We start from the raw sequence: 14,169 nt of genomic DNA, 5'->3' as shown, positions 1-14,169 counted from the left end.
AGCGCCCTGGTGGCCGGAGAGAGAGAGTGGTTCGCGGATCTAAAAGACCTTTCGAGTCAACCGCCATGGCCTCTGTCCGCCAGGTCAGACCTTCTGCACCAGCCTCACTTTCTCAGGCTCCACGACAACCCACTCTCCCTACGTCTTCACGCCTGAAGACTAAAGAGCGGCTCCTGAAGAAAGAAGGATATTCTTCCTCCACGGCTAAGAGAATGTCTCTATACCTGAGAAAGTCGTCAGCCGCGGTCTACCAGACAAAATGGGCCTCCTTCACAAAGTGGTGCGCTGAGAGGCACATTAAACCTCTTAAGGCCTCTGTCCCAGACATAGCAGAGTTTCTGGTGTTCCTCAGGGACAAAGTAGGGATGTCAATCCCAGCCATAAAAGGAGTTTGGGCCGCCTTAGGCCAAGTCTTCATCCTGAAGGGCATCGACCTGGGGGCCTCGAGACACATAGCAATGCTTGTCAAAAGCTTCGAGCAGTCTTGCCCCCCTCAAGCGAGGAGAGTGCCCCAGTGGGACTTAGCCTTGGTCCGGAAGATGCTGTGTCGTCCTCCCTTTGAGCCCTTGAAAGATATCATGGACAAAGATCTCACCCTCAAGGCCGTCTTCTTGCTGGCCTTGGCGTCCGCTAAGAGAGTGGGAGAAATCCATGGTTTGTCATACGACGTCTCTCACTCAAAGGGGTGGAAAGCAGTATCCTTCAAGTTCGTACCTTCTTTTGTGGCCAAGACTCAGAACCCAGCAGTCTGGGACCCGAGGTTTGAAGGTTTCTCGATTCCTGCCATCCCTAAGACAGGTAATGCAGAAGACTTAAAATTGTGCCCAGTGCGAACAATTAGAAAATACCTGGAAAGAACAGCGCATCTCCGACCGGATGTCAAGAGCCTCTTCGTTTCCACGGGTATTAATAAGAAACAAGTTTCCAAAAACACCATCTCCTTCTGGTTGAGACAGGTGATCGCCAGATGCTACAAGGAAGCTGGCATAGCAGTGCCAGGCACTCCCAGACCTCATGACATCAGGGGCCTGAGCACCTCCTTAGCCTTTGAGAAAAACATGGCAGTAGGACAAATCCTGCGAGCAGGTACTTGGTCGAGCCAGTCAACCTTTACTGCCCACTACCTCAAGGACTACTCAAGAAAATCCTTGGACGGGTACTCCATTGGAACAGTCATCTCCGCCCTCCAAGCGGTGTAATGGTAAACCCCAGGCACATTCAAGACTAGCGACCGGTAGGCACAAGTGCGGTTTTCCTACCTCCAACCCAGTTGCTTACTTGCTTCTTCGGGGAGTACCGTCTGTTCCCAGGAATCACACATTCTTCACGACTACACGTCGAGAAGAAACGTCGAAAGAAGTTTTCAAAAGGTGAGTTCCTAGACACTAACGTGAATTGTTTGAATAGTTACCCTCGCTTCCGCTCTCTGGTAGGTCTCGTTATACTGAGGCCTGTTGGCCTCCACGACCGGGTCAGTGGGTCAGATTGGCACTCCCGCCTCCTAAAGTGTAAGTCTCCTATAAGAAAGTAGTTCGAAAGTAAGTATTCGTGTTGGAACAAATCAAAAATTTTAAATAATTTTTATTTTTCCTAACATACTTACCGAGAACTACTTTCGGGTAATGGCCCTCCCTTCCTTCCCCGAGTGCCTTCTTCCCTTACTAGCATGATGCTAATGCAATAGAACTTAATGAGGAACGTGACCCGACTAACGGGCGACCTACCGTTAATCCTACCCTCGGGGCACATTCCTGGATGCCGGGGGTAAAAGCTACTGAGAGCGCGGAGCGGGAGTGGTATCTATTCAAAACTCTGGTCGCAGAGAGAGATAACCAGTGATCTCCTATAAGAAAGTAGTTCTCGGTAAGTATGTTAGGAAAAATAAAAATTATTTAAAATTTTTAATTTTAATGCCGTTAATGTTTTTTAAAAATATTATTGTAATTGTTCATTACTTATATCTTTTATTTATTTCCTTATTTCCTATCCTCACTAGGCTATTTTCCCTGTTGGCGCTCTTGGGCTTATAGTATCTTGCTTTTCCAGCTAGGGTTGTAGCTTAGCTAGTAATAATAATAATAATAATAATAAAAAAAATAATACGCCTTGAATAGAAATAGGCAAGCCAAGCCTTCACCGGGGTCTGTCTTGGTAACTCCCAAGAAGACTCGCGAAGAAGCCTTTGGCTACTTCGATCTCCGCTGGGGCTGCGACTGTTGCCAACATCCCTGTGCTTTGGCAGGCTTTTCAAGTTTTGGTGGGGTGTGGGGGACCCCCAGTATTTGGTGCACCTTTTCAGAGGCGGGTTCTTCGTCTGTGACAGTGCAGACTGTTGGCTGCAAGTTTGACCTATAGAAGTCTTTGGTTTCCTTAGGTCTTTCAGTGAGTTATTATAACCTCTGTATTTGAAGCGAGGGACATTACATTTTTTACTATTCAAAATCTCATGGAACATACTCCTAATTGACTCAGCTCTTTGTTCCAACAGTATTTATAGCAGTGACCATTTCCCTATGCTAATAACCAAGTTAGGATATACACTAAGTCCTCCTATTTAACATTATAATACATATATAGCTGACTGGAGTAATTTAAAGTTTTATACGGATCAAGTGCCTCCCTTTGATTATTCATAAGACCATGATTATGCCTCTGACTAATACTCAATCAATGAAACTCATAATGCATTAGCGGTCTGATACACTAACCCTATTATTGAAAGAAAATCATGCAATTGGAAGAAAACTAGAAACTTTGAATAAAGGTTTTAAAAAATTGAGTACTTGTTTTCCTATTATTAGGAAATACAATTAATAAAGTATTTAATGGATTGAAACTATACTATGATAAGACTTTTGCTAAATTTAGAAAAGAAGCAATAAAAGTAAGGATAATATCGTAACAAAAATATGCATGTAGTATATCAGTAAATACTTCAATTCAGGCGTAGCAGAAATTTAGAAAAATTAATTGTTCCTATTGCAGACCTGCAAGAGATGTATTAATGCATAATGTGTCACTAGTTTATGATACACAGGCAATTTCAAATATTAATGGGTGAAATACTGAAAGCATAAGCAGTATTGATAATCTGGATGTCCACTTCCAATTCATCAAAAGAAGAAAAAGCAATTACTGTATATTAAATTTTGATACTGTGGAAGATATCAATTATAATATAAAGATTTACTGAACAGGAGCTTAAATTTACATTATCAAATTGTAGTTCAACAGCCCCTAGTAAAGATAATATAAAGATAATATGATAAAAAATTTAGCTCCTTTGGCAAAGGCCTATCTATCAAGATTATATAATCATCTTTGGACCAAACATCTATTTTCAAAGGCATGGAAACAGTCAATAGTAATATCAATATCCAAGCCAGGAAATGATCCCAGTAATCTAAATAATTACAGACCAATTTCAGTGATCTGTTTTGTTTGCAAATTACTGAAAAAAATGGCAAATTATAGACTTGAATTGTTGTTTTTCATCATAAAATTTTATCAACTTCGCAGTTTGGCTCACACAATCAGAGTGATCTACCTTGGACTCTGTCATACTTGTAAAATTATATACATAGATGTTTTAAACGAAAGAAAATGACAGTTGCCATTTTTTTTTTTTTTGCCACCCAGAAGGCATACGATACCACATGGAGGCGTTCAATACTGAAATCCTTACATCATAATGGTATTTGTGGACACTTTCCTATTTTTATTAGAAATTTTATTGGTGGAAGCACATTGCCAACTCATATAGTTGATATTTATTATGAATCTTATAACCTTGACTGCGATGTGCCCCAGGATAGTGTTTCAAGTTGGACACTCATGCACAGATAATTAATGACATAGTAGCTCAAATGCCACCGTGAGTGCAATGGAGCCTTGAAGTGGACCACTGTGCAATACTGTATACTAATCAAAAAATCTGTCACCCACAATTAATTCTAAATCACTTCATATGCAGAATAGAAGTTTGGACTGCTTCTGTTGGTTTTAGACTCTGCAGCAGATGGGAGCAAACCCAAGAACTAAGCCTCACACTGGGTGACACTCGAATCTGATTCCAAGATCGGGTAATATTTTGGAATTAATATTCGATACTCGCCTCGATTAGAAATCACGTCTTACATCAAATCTAAATGTAATAATGATCTAAGCTTAAGGAAAAAGTTTTCTAATACTATATGGAGTGCAAAGAGATCAACTTTACTGATGATCTATATAGCATTAGTATTATCAAGAATAGATTATGGTAACCCGATATATGGATTAGGATCTGAAGCCTGTAAACCAGTCTTGATGGTATATTCAGTGTCGAATTCTCGTAAAGCTGAGAGCTGCATTTTCCCAATATCGGTGTCAGCCTTGTACCGTAGGTAATATTTAGTTTGTTATAAGAAAGCAAGAGCTAAGTTTTCATACCAAATCTAACGAGTTTAAGTTCAAGTCTTGGATAAATTTTATATCCAAAATTAATTAAAAAAAACATAACTTAAAGGAAGGCTGGACAAAAATGAAAAAAAGATCAGCGAAAAACTCATTTCATTACCATTACAGTAATACCTTGACATACGAGCTTAATGCGTTCCGGGGACCTGAGCTCGTATGTCAATTCGCTCATATCTCGGATCAGTTTTTCCCATATAAAATAAAAAAAAAAATTAATCCGTTCCCACCCGCTGAAAAAACACATAAATACATTATATTACAATAGAAAAACATGTTTTTAATTGTTCTAATTCACAACCTACGCTCACAAAATAACAAATACAGTGAGCCCTCGTTTATCGTGGTAGATAGGTTCCAGACCCGACCGCGATAAATGAAAATCCTCGAAGTAGTGACACCATATTTACGTATTTATTTAACATGTATATTCAGACTTTTAAAACCTTCCCTTGTACGTAGTACTGTTAACAAACTACCCTTTAATGTACAGAACACTTAATGCATGTACTACAGTACCCTAAACTAAAACAGGCACAAATATTAAAGGCGATTTTATATCGTGCGTTTCCTAAACACGCCAAAAAGCACGATAAAAAATGGCAACCAATGTTTTGTTTATGTTTATCTCTGATCAGAATAAAGAAACAAACGCATTTACACATCTGTGTATAGGTTAGTTTTTGCATCTATTATATTGATTATTCAGTACAGTATGTTGATTTTGTTATTACCAATGTTTTACTTAATTTTTCTTAGGACTTCCAAATGAAATGTTTTTCTTTATGACGCCGCCTGAAACGACGGCGTCATAAAGTACGCTCAGTAAACAACCATGCTCAGTAAACAAACGAAGGCATTTAACGCACATGATGAAAGTGATAGATAATGATATTACAGTAAAAGCTTTTAGAAAATATGTTATTACAAATATTATTTACCGTATCTATATAAAATCATACAGTACATACGTAGCAAAGCAGGAAAACAATTTACGAGAGAGAGAGAGAGAGAGAGAGAGAGAGAGAGAGAGAGAGAGAGAGAGAGAGAGAGAGAGAGAGAGAGAGAGAGAGAGAGTGTGTGTGTGTGTGTGTGTGTGTGTGTGTGTTGTTTTACGTATGTACAGTAATTGTAAATTTTAAACAAAAAAATATGATAGGTTATAACATGTATATTCAGACTTTTAAAACCTTCCCTTTAACTTAATGCATACTAAACTAAAACAGGCACAAATATTAAAATGTTAGAATATTAAAGTAAAAAATAAAGATTGTTACTGTACTCACCACGAAAGAAGTTGAAGAAAAACTTGAATGATGATGGCGATGAATTTGCTGCACAGTAGAAATGATGATGATGAAGCTGATGATGTCTTCTACTGTGCAGCCAATGATAGTATTTTACGTCTCTTCAGACGGAGGTGTCTTTTCCTGGGACACCTCTTCAACTTCTTCCTGGGACACTTCTTCAATTTCTTCCGAAGGCGTAGTAGCAGGAGGAACTGGCTCTTTTTTGCGAGGCTGGAAGAACATTGTGATCGGAAGTTGCTGCCGCTGTTTCTTTTTTCGCTCGAAGAGCATCCTGTAGGGAGTCATGTCGTCATCGATCTTGTTGCAGAATTGCATAGACCGAACCATATCCTCGTCCCACTCTTGCGACATTTCTTTCAACTCCTTCGCATGGTTGCAGAACTTGGCAAGCCGTTCTAATGTTAAGCCCGTTTCTTCGACATTTTCTTGGGTCTCTTCCTGCGTTTCACTGTCTTCTTCACTGGCCGATTTCGTCAGGTCTTCTAGGTCTGCGTCAGTTAGCGGCAGGGAATGGCAGTCCAACAACTCGTCGACGTCTTCAGTCGTCATGTCGCCAAACCCGTCACCTCCAATTATCGTAGCCAACTGCACAGATTTGCGTATTGCAGAGTGTTGAATTTCAGACGGCGTAAATCCCTCGTCGTCGTAAACAATCTGGGGCTACAACTTCTTCCAGCTCGCATTAACGGTTGCAGGTTTCATTTCTTGCAGTGCCTTCTGAATGTTCTGCAGGCACGTGGCTATTGTGTACTTCCGCCAGTACGCCTTCAAATTGAAATTTTCATCTTCATCTTCTAGGGCAGCATCCACACACGCAACGAGGTCCGCCAAGGTATTCTTCGTTTAGAGGGCCTTGAACGCCCTGATAATCCCTTGGTCCATCGGTTGAATTAATGACGTGGTGTTGGGTGGCAGGAATTCAACCTGAATGCCCTCATGCGACAGGTCGGTTGCGTGTCCACCAGCGTTATCCATAAGGAGAAGGATATTAAATGGCAAGCCCTTCTCTACGAGATATTTGCTGACTTGCGGGATAAAACACTGGTGGAACCAGTTGGAGGTCAGCATCTTCGTAATCCATGCTTTTTGATAATGCATCCAGTACACGGGAAGGAGATTCTTATTTTTATTTTTCGACTTGTAAATAAGCCCCAGCTTTAGCAAAAATCCAGCAGCATTGCCACGTATCACGAGGGTTACGCGATCTTTGAACGCTTTAAAGCCAGAGGCTTTGGCTTCTTCTTTGAACAGGAAAGTTTGCGACGGCATTCTCTTCCAAAACAAGCCAGTCTCATCCATATTAAAGACTTGTTCCGGCTTGTATCCACCTTCAGCGATAATGTTCGCATAAGTTTCAGCAGCGGAAGCAGCCTCGCCATGCAGGGAAACGCTTTTCAGGGCGAAGCGTTTCTGAAACTTCGCGAACCATCCTTTGCTGGCGGAAAAACATTGTTTCTGAGGCTGGGAATCAGTGGATGTCCCTGGTTGAAGTTCATCTACATCATCTTCTTCAGCCTGGTCGCCATCGTCGTCTTGAGGTTCTTTTGCCGCAAAATTCTCATACAAGCTCAAAGCCTTGGTTCGGATGGTGTTCGTATCCAAGGCTATGTTCTTCTTCCGGCAGTCGGCAATCCAGACTGCTAAAGCACCTTCCATGCGTACGATCGTTTTATTACGTGTGGTAACGACTCGCTTCGCTGATCTGCTAAAGGTGATGGTAGCTGTCTTTCTAATGTTCGCCTCGTCCTTCTTGATGTAGCGAATGGTGGATTCGTTAACTCCAAAATGGTGGGCTGCGGCTGTGTAACTTCTGCCTTCTTTTAACATATCGAGAAGCGTCACCTTCTCAGCAATCGTCATCATCTTTTGGTGGCGTTTAGGCTCACTACCAGCCTTAGCAGAAGCAGAATGCTTGGGAGCCATTGTACAGTAGGGGTTAAACAGAAAGTTCAACAAAAAGTTCAACTTAAAACAGTCATGCACAGCACAGATTAAAGTTCACAATAACGTAGCAGCATCTACACGGCGAGAGAGCGGCAAATGAAGTGGCCGCGTAAAGATGCTGGAGGTTGGAGAAGCAGTCAAAACACCAATCACAGGCTAGATTACAAAACTTGGGTTCTGATTCGTCATCTATCAGCGCTTGAACCAATCACAATCCGTCTTATATGCTACGTAGTAGTTACCAATTCAAATACAAGGTACCCTACGTATACAGTATAGCTTTACGTACGCTATTTTACGCTTGTTTTGTTGTAGGATATGTATGCTTATTCGAGATGTGATTTTTGCAACAAAGAATATTATTGGATGCAGTACTACGTACGTATACATACAAAAGATTCATGGAAAAGATGCACATCCATTACATTTGTAGTACAGTAGTAGCCATCAGCAGCCTTACACCATTCTAATACTGTATGACTGCATCTGATTTGCGTTTCATGTTCGATTTAATTTTACTACGTACTGTATACTGAATTATCGTATGATCACATTCTCTTTTCGTGTTTTATTTCTTTCTGTACTGAATTATATGTCATATGTAATGCAATGAACCATCAGTAAGAGCAGATTTTACTAATTACAGTATTAATGGAATTACAGGCAACGAAATATCGTATTTGGGGTTTTCATATATCGCGGTACTGTATTTTCGAAATTTCCGGAAAATCCGCGATATGTTTATATATATGGGTTATGAAAAAAATCCGCGAAGTGGTAAATCCGCGATATGTTTATATATATGGGTTATGAAAAAAATCCGCGAAGTGGTAAATCCGCGATGGTCGAACCGCGAAGTAGCGAGGGCTCACTGTACCTATGTACTGGTTATGATCTATAAAATGTGACATTATTATGGAGTTCTTACCTTCGAGACAGACAGTAGCGGCTAACAGCGGTGTGTGCGGAGGAGGAAGGAGAGAGAAAGGGGAGGAGAGAGACTTGACGGCAACACATTCTGTACGCTACACTTTTGTAATACTACGTAACATAACTTAAACTTTAAATTCAACTTAAATGAAATTAGCATACTGTACACTCACTTAAAAATAAATGTTAATCTTACGTTACACTAAACTTAATTCTAATTTTGTTTTAATTTTCATTTTTTTTTTACTTCTTCCAGCTTGGCTCTTTTTGCCTTGCTTTTTGACTTGCTTTCACCTTCACTTCTTGCCGGCCTTTTTAAAAGAAACCTATCTAGGGATGTTTGCTTTTGTCTCCCCTTCAAAATGTCATGAAAATGACGTACACAAGTGTCGTCACAAAAGGCTAACGCACGACCACTCGCCAACTTGTCCGGGTGCCTCTTTTCCATAAAATCAGAAAACTCCTGCCACTTCGCTAACATGTCTCTGATTTCCTTCGTAGAAAGGTGGTCCTCCTCTTCCACCACCTCCTCACTACTGAGCTCCTGCAACACCTCCGAATGTTGCATCTCCTGGAGCTTGATCAATTACTGTGTCGTGAGCTCTTCCTGATGCTCCTCAACAAGGTCGTTCACGTCTGCCTCATCTACTGTACCTCCAGTCCCATGGACTTTCCAAGAGACACAATTTCATCCACCACAATAGGTTCAGGTTCATCAGAGTCTGGCGTATCGAACCCTTCAAAGTCCTTCTCAGCGACGGAAGCTGGCCACAATTTCTTCCATGCTGAATTAAGAGTTCTTCGTGTGACACCCTGCCATGCATCATCAATTAATTTTAAGCAATGGACGATATTGAAATATTCCTTCCAAAATTCACGAAGGGTAAGACTGGTGTTGTCTGTGACATCGAAGAATTTCTTGAACAAATGCTTCGTGTACAGTTTTTTAAAGTTGGATATTACTTGTTGATCCATGGGCTGGAGGAGTGGCGTGGTGTTGGGCGGGAGATAAAGGACCTTGATGAACCTGTACTCATCAAGAATGTCCTCTTCGAGACCAGGAGGGTGACCAGGGCCATTGTCGAGGACCAGGAGACATTTCATTGGCAGGCTTTTCTCGGCAAATATTTTTTGACTGCCAGACCAAAGCACAGATTTACCCATTCTGTGAAGAAATGCCACGTAACCCTTGCCTTAGCATTAGCACACCACATCACTTGAAGTTTTTCTTTCCAGATCATTTGGCTCTTGAAAGCACGTGGGTTTTCTGAGTGGTACACCAGCAGTGGCTTGACCTTACAGTCACCGCTGGCATTGGCACACATGGCTAGAGTTAACCGGTCCTTCATGGGTTTATGGCCCGGTAGTCTCTTCTCCTCTGCCGTGATGAATGTCCTCCTGGGCATCTTCTTCCAGAAAAGGCCAGTTTCATTGCAGTTGAACACTCTTTGGGGGATGTATCCTTATCCTTGTTCTTCGATAACTGAGACAAAGGTTTTGACGTAGTCCGCCGCGGCTTTCGAGATGGAACCAGCTGCTTCCCCATCCCTCACAACCGAGTGTATCCCAGTCCAATTTTTGAAATTATCCAATCAGCCACGACTGGCTTTGAAGGTTTCCGCTGGCGTCGAAGTCTCCCCTCGCTCAGCTGCTTGCTTTCCTTTCAAGTCATCGTAGATTCCGCTGGCCTTTTCAGAGATGATAGTCTCAGTCACGCTATCTCCCGCCAACTGTTTCTCCTTTATCCATATTAAAAGAAGCCTCTCCATCTCGTCATGAATTCACTGCGCAGCTTGGAAAGGATGGTTAGTCCTCTGGAAGACTTGGTGCTCTTTATAGCATCCTTCTGCTTGAGGATGGTACATATTGTGGATGTACTCCTCTCATATTGGCGAGCCAGCTCAGTCACTCTTACACCACTCTCATGTTTTTTTATTATTTCATGCTTTATCTCAATTGTCATCATACTCTTTTTCTTTTCACTACCCTTGTTTGCACTTGCTTGCTTTGGACCCATTGCTTATTCACATAATTCTGTACTGATTAATGCAAAAAACAAGTAAAAAAGGCAAACACAACGGCCAATGCTCGGAGATAGCTTTACGCGACGGATATCCGACGGGAAAGAGCGACTGATGCTGTCCTCGTGAGCAGCCTCTCGCACACTCGGCCGCATAGGGAACCGTCTCGTATCTTCGTATCTCAAATTTGTCTCTTATCTCGGGGAAAAGATTTGCTTGAAACTTTCCTCGTATCTCAAATTTTTCGTATTTTGGTATACTCTTATGTCGAGGTATTACTGTACCTGTAATTGAATGCAGTGGTCAAATTTTACAAAATCCAGGTGATATAAGTGAAGCATTTGCAGATCATTTATAAAAAATCTTTAAAGAATCCTTCATCTTTGTATTATCAACAATGCTTACAAAATCACCCTCACGACTTTGGAACTGTAAGAATGGAACCATATTTGTCTTTTATCATGAAAGAACTTTTGTCAGCCTTATGTGCATGTAGTAATTTGGCTTCTGGAATTGATAATATCACATTCAGTAATCAAACATTTACTCATAGGAAATAAATAATTTCTGCTCGGTATCATCAATAGAATTGGGAAGAAGTTTATTCCCAAATATTTAGAATATTTCGATAATTTTAGCTTTTTTAAAACATGGTAAAGATGGCCAATTGCATTAATATCTTGTATTTGTAAATTTATATTTTATGATTAGAGGCATCAATTTGTGAAGCTTTTTCTAGCAAAAAGCATCTCATATCCATTTTCTTTGACTTGGAGGAGGCATACGATACATCTTTTTTGTTGATGACACCTCAATCTCATTTGCTGCATCACTAGTAGCTGTTGCCAAAAGAAAGATTTCAGCTAACTATTAATGAAATATCAGAATGGGCTGCCAAACAAGGATTTAAGTTTTCATCCTTGAAAACTGTGGCAATTCATTCTTGTCGTATAAGGGGTGTTCATCCTGACCTTAACTTATACATATATTAGAAAAGAATTTCTTGCAATAATGAAATGAAATTTATTCAGTCTTAATTTGTTTAGAGTTTTATCCCATAGTTCTTGGGGAGCTGATCGAAAGCACCTTCTAAATTTTTACAAAACATTAATTGCCTTTAAAGTTGCATACGGCTGTGAAATATATTCCTTAGCAACAAAAGTAGCACTGGCACTATTAGACTCTGTATGCAACGTTGGAATAGGATTAGCCAGTGAAGATTTAAAGTTATCACCTATAACTAGTCTTTTGGTAAATGCTTGTGAAAGGCTTTTTGACCGATGTTGATTTAGACTTCAAAAGCTGCCAAAGTCACTCACATATGAAACTGTTTTTAATGTAAAATTTATTACTCTGTATGATAACTGCCCTAGATGCCCAAAACCTCTAGGGTATAGAGCTTTAAGAACCTGCGAGAAAATTGAGATCCTCAAATGTAAAATTTTACTTGTAGAGTACTTTAAAGTACCTCCATGGAATGTACTCTCGGTAGAATTCTGTAAATGTATAGCGGATTCAAAACGAGAAACATCCAAAGAGATAAGAAGAGTCACTTTCCTGGAGCACATAGAATGCCATAAGGACTCTGTTGTAGCTTTTACTGATGGGTCCAAGTCCAGCACTGGTGTTAGATTTGGGACATGTCTTCCAAATTTTACTAGCTGTTAGATTATCTGATTCAGTTTCCATTTTTATAGCTGGGTGTTAGGCTATTTTAATGGCAGTCAAGGAAGTTTTCTGCTTACCTGATAAAGATTACTTATTTTTGGACTCCTTGAGTGTATTGATGGCATGGAACCACTTTCATTTGTTACATACAATAATAATAGAGATTCTAGAATGGCTTTATCTAATAGGAAATAGAGGTAAGAATATTGAATTTTGTTGAGTTCCTGCTCATGTCGATATCAAGGGAAATGAGCAAAAACACTGGCAAAGGAGGCAGTTCATAGTCGTATAAGAAATAACTTTATGGTACTTGCAAAGGATATGTACCCCATAATTCAGTCTATACTTGGAGACACTTGAAACTTTAATTGGGAGTCAGGAAATCAGAAAATGAGTGAAATTGTTAAGCCATCGTGCCCATGGACACATTTTGACATCCAAAGATCAAGAGAAATAGTGTTACATCAAATGAAAATTCATCACACCAGATTGATGCTCAGCTTTTTGATGAGTGAAGAACATCAGCCATACTGTGAAGATTGCTTGGTGCCATTAACTCTTATGTGCAATGTGGATTGCCTTTTTAAGTTTCTTGTGGAAACTAACTTATTTAATAAGATTTAAGCATTGTTTAAATAAGGAATACATAATTGTTAACTAAATGTGTTGGCATTAGTAACCATCGCTATTATGATGACAGATGATATTTAATAATCAATCAATTTTGAAAGCTTATCCCCACATGTACAGGATTCCTCTTTTGATGTATTTCAGTGACTGGTTGATCCTGGCCTTTTCTGGGAGGCAGTTTCTACAGGACCGAGATAGCTTTCTCTTTTTTTGTAGGGGGAATTGGCAACATCAAGAGTCTTTCTATCAGGCAATTGCAGTAACAAGCTCAGAGAGTTAGCAGAACCAAGTCTGTGAAAGACAGTATTTCCAGCTCTGTGATTGCAAAGTCTTCTCATCCCCTCTCCTCTTTGGAGGTCATAGAAGAGGTACGTATCCGGTTGGAGCATCTGTAACGCAGATTGCATACTTGCAGACTTCCTTGTCAATCTTCACCAAGCGAAACTCCTCTCATCCATATATGTGAAAGTCTATTGCTCCGCCTTGATTCTTGTCTTTTAACTGAAGAGCATAGACCTTGCCTCCTCATGTGAATCATCTATGCTTGTGAGGAGCTTCGAGTAGTCTTGCCCACCTAATGATCTCAGGCCTACGGAGTGGGACAGGACTTGTTTTCAAGTCTCTTACTCATGCCCCATATGATCCTTTGAAAAGATCACTAGTCGGAGATCAAACTTTTAAAACTATCTTATTGCTAGCCTTAGTATTAGCTAAGAGGTTAGGCGAGTTGCGCTGAATCTTTTGCAGTACCCCATGCTAAGACTTGGAAGGAGGCTTCCTTTAGTTTTGTACCTGAATTTGTATCCAAAACTCAGAACTGGTTAGCACATAACCCCAGGTTCGAGATCTTTGCCATCCCATTGAAAAGTGAAGCGTCGGGTGGTAATCGAGAGGAGATGTGTTTGAATCCATTGAGGGCTTTGCACTGCCTTCAGAAGAGGAATCTCAAAATGGCAGAGCCAAAAAAGAGGTGCTGAAGAGCATAGTCTCTCTCTGACTTTGTGAGACAATCAAAAGAGTATATGCCTCGGCCAATGAGGTGGTCAAGGAAACAGCTCGAGCTAGAACTCATGAGGTCAGGGGTATTTGTTTATCTTTAGCCCTCCAAAAGAATCTGGCAATTGGACAGTTGATGAAGATAGGAGTTTGCAAGTACCTAACAACCTTCACATCCTTTTATTTAGGGAAGTATACCCTCAAGTCCTTTGACA

The 14,169-nt window shown here is 40.4% G+C and overlaps 1 protein-coding gene across 4 annotated transcripts in view; it reads left to right on the top strand.

Annotated features, from left to right (window-relative positions):
• The window catches only part of LOC137652381 (UDP-N-acetylglucosamine transporter-like), a 188,722-nt gene that overhangs the window by 158,346 nt on the left and 16,207 nt on the right, over window positions 1-14,169 (top strand). The window lies entirely within an intron of this gene.

Source organism: Palaemon carinicauda, chromosome 1 (genome assembly GCF_036898095.1).
Source record: "Palaemon carinicauda isolate YSFRI2023 chromosome 1, ASM3689809v2, whole genome shotgun sequence".
Taxonomy (NCBI): domain Eukaryota; kingdom Metazoa; phylum Arthropoda; class Malacostraca; order Decapoda; family Palaemonidae; genus Palaemon; species Palaemon carinicauda.
The sequence above is the reverse complement of the archived record's forward strand: the minus strand, read 5'-3'. Positions and strand labels throughout refer to the sequence as shown.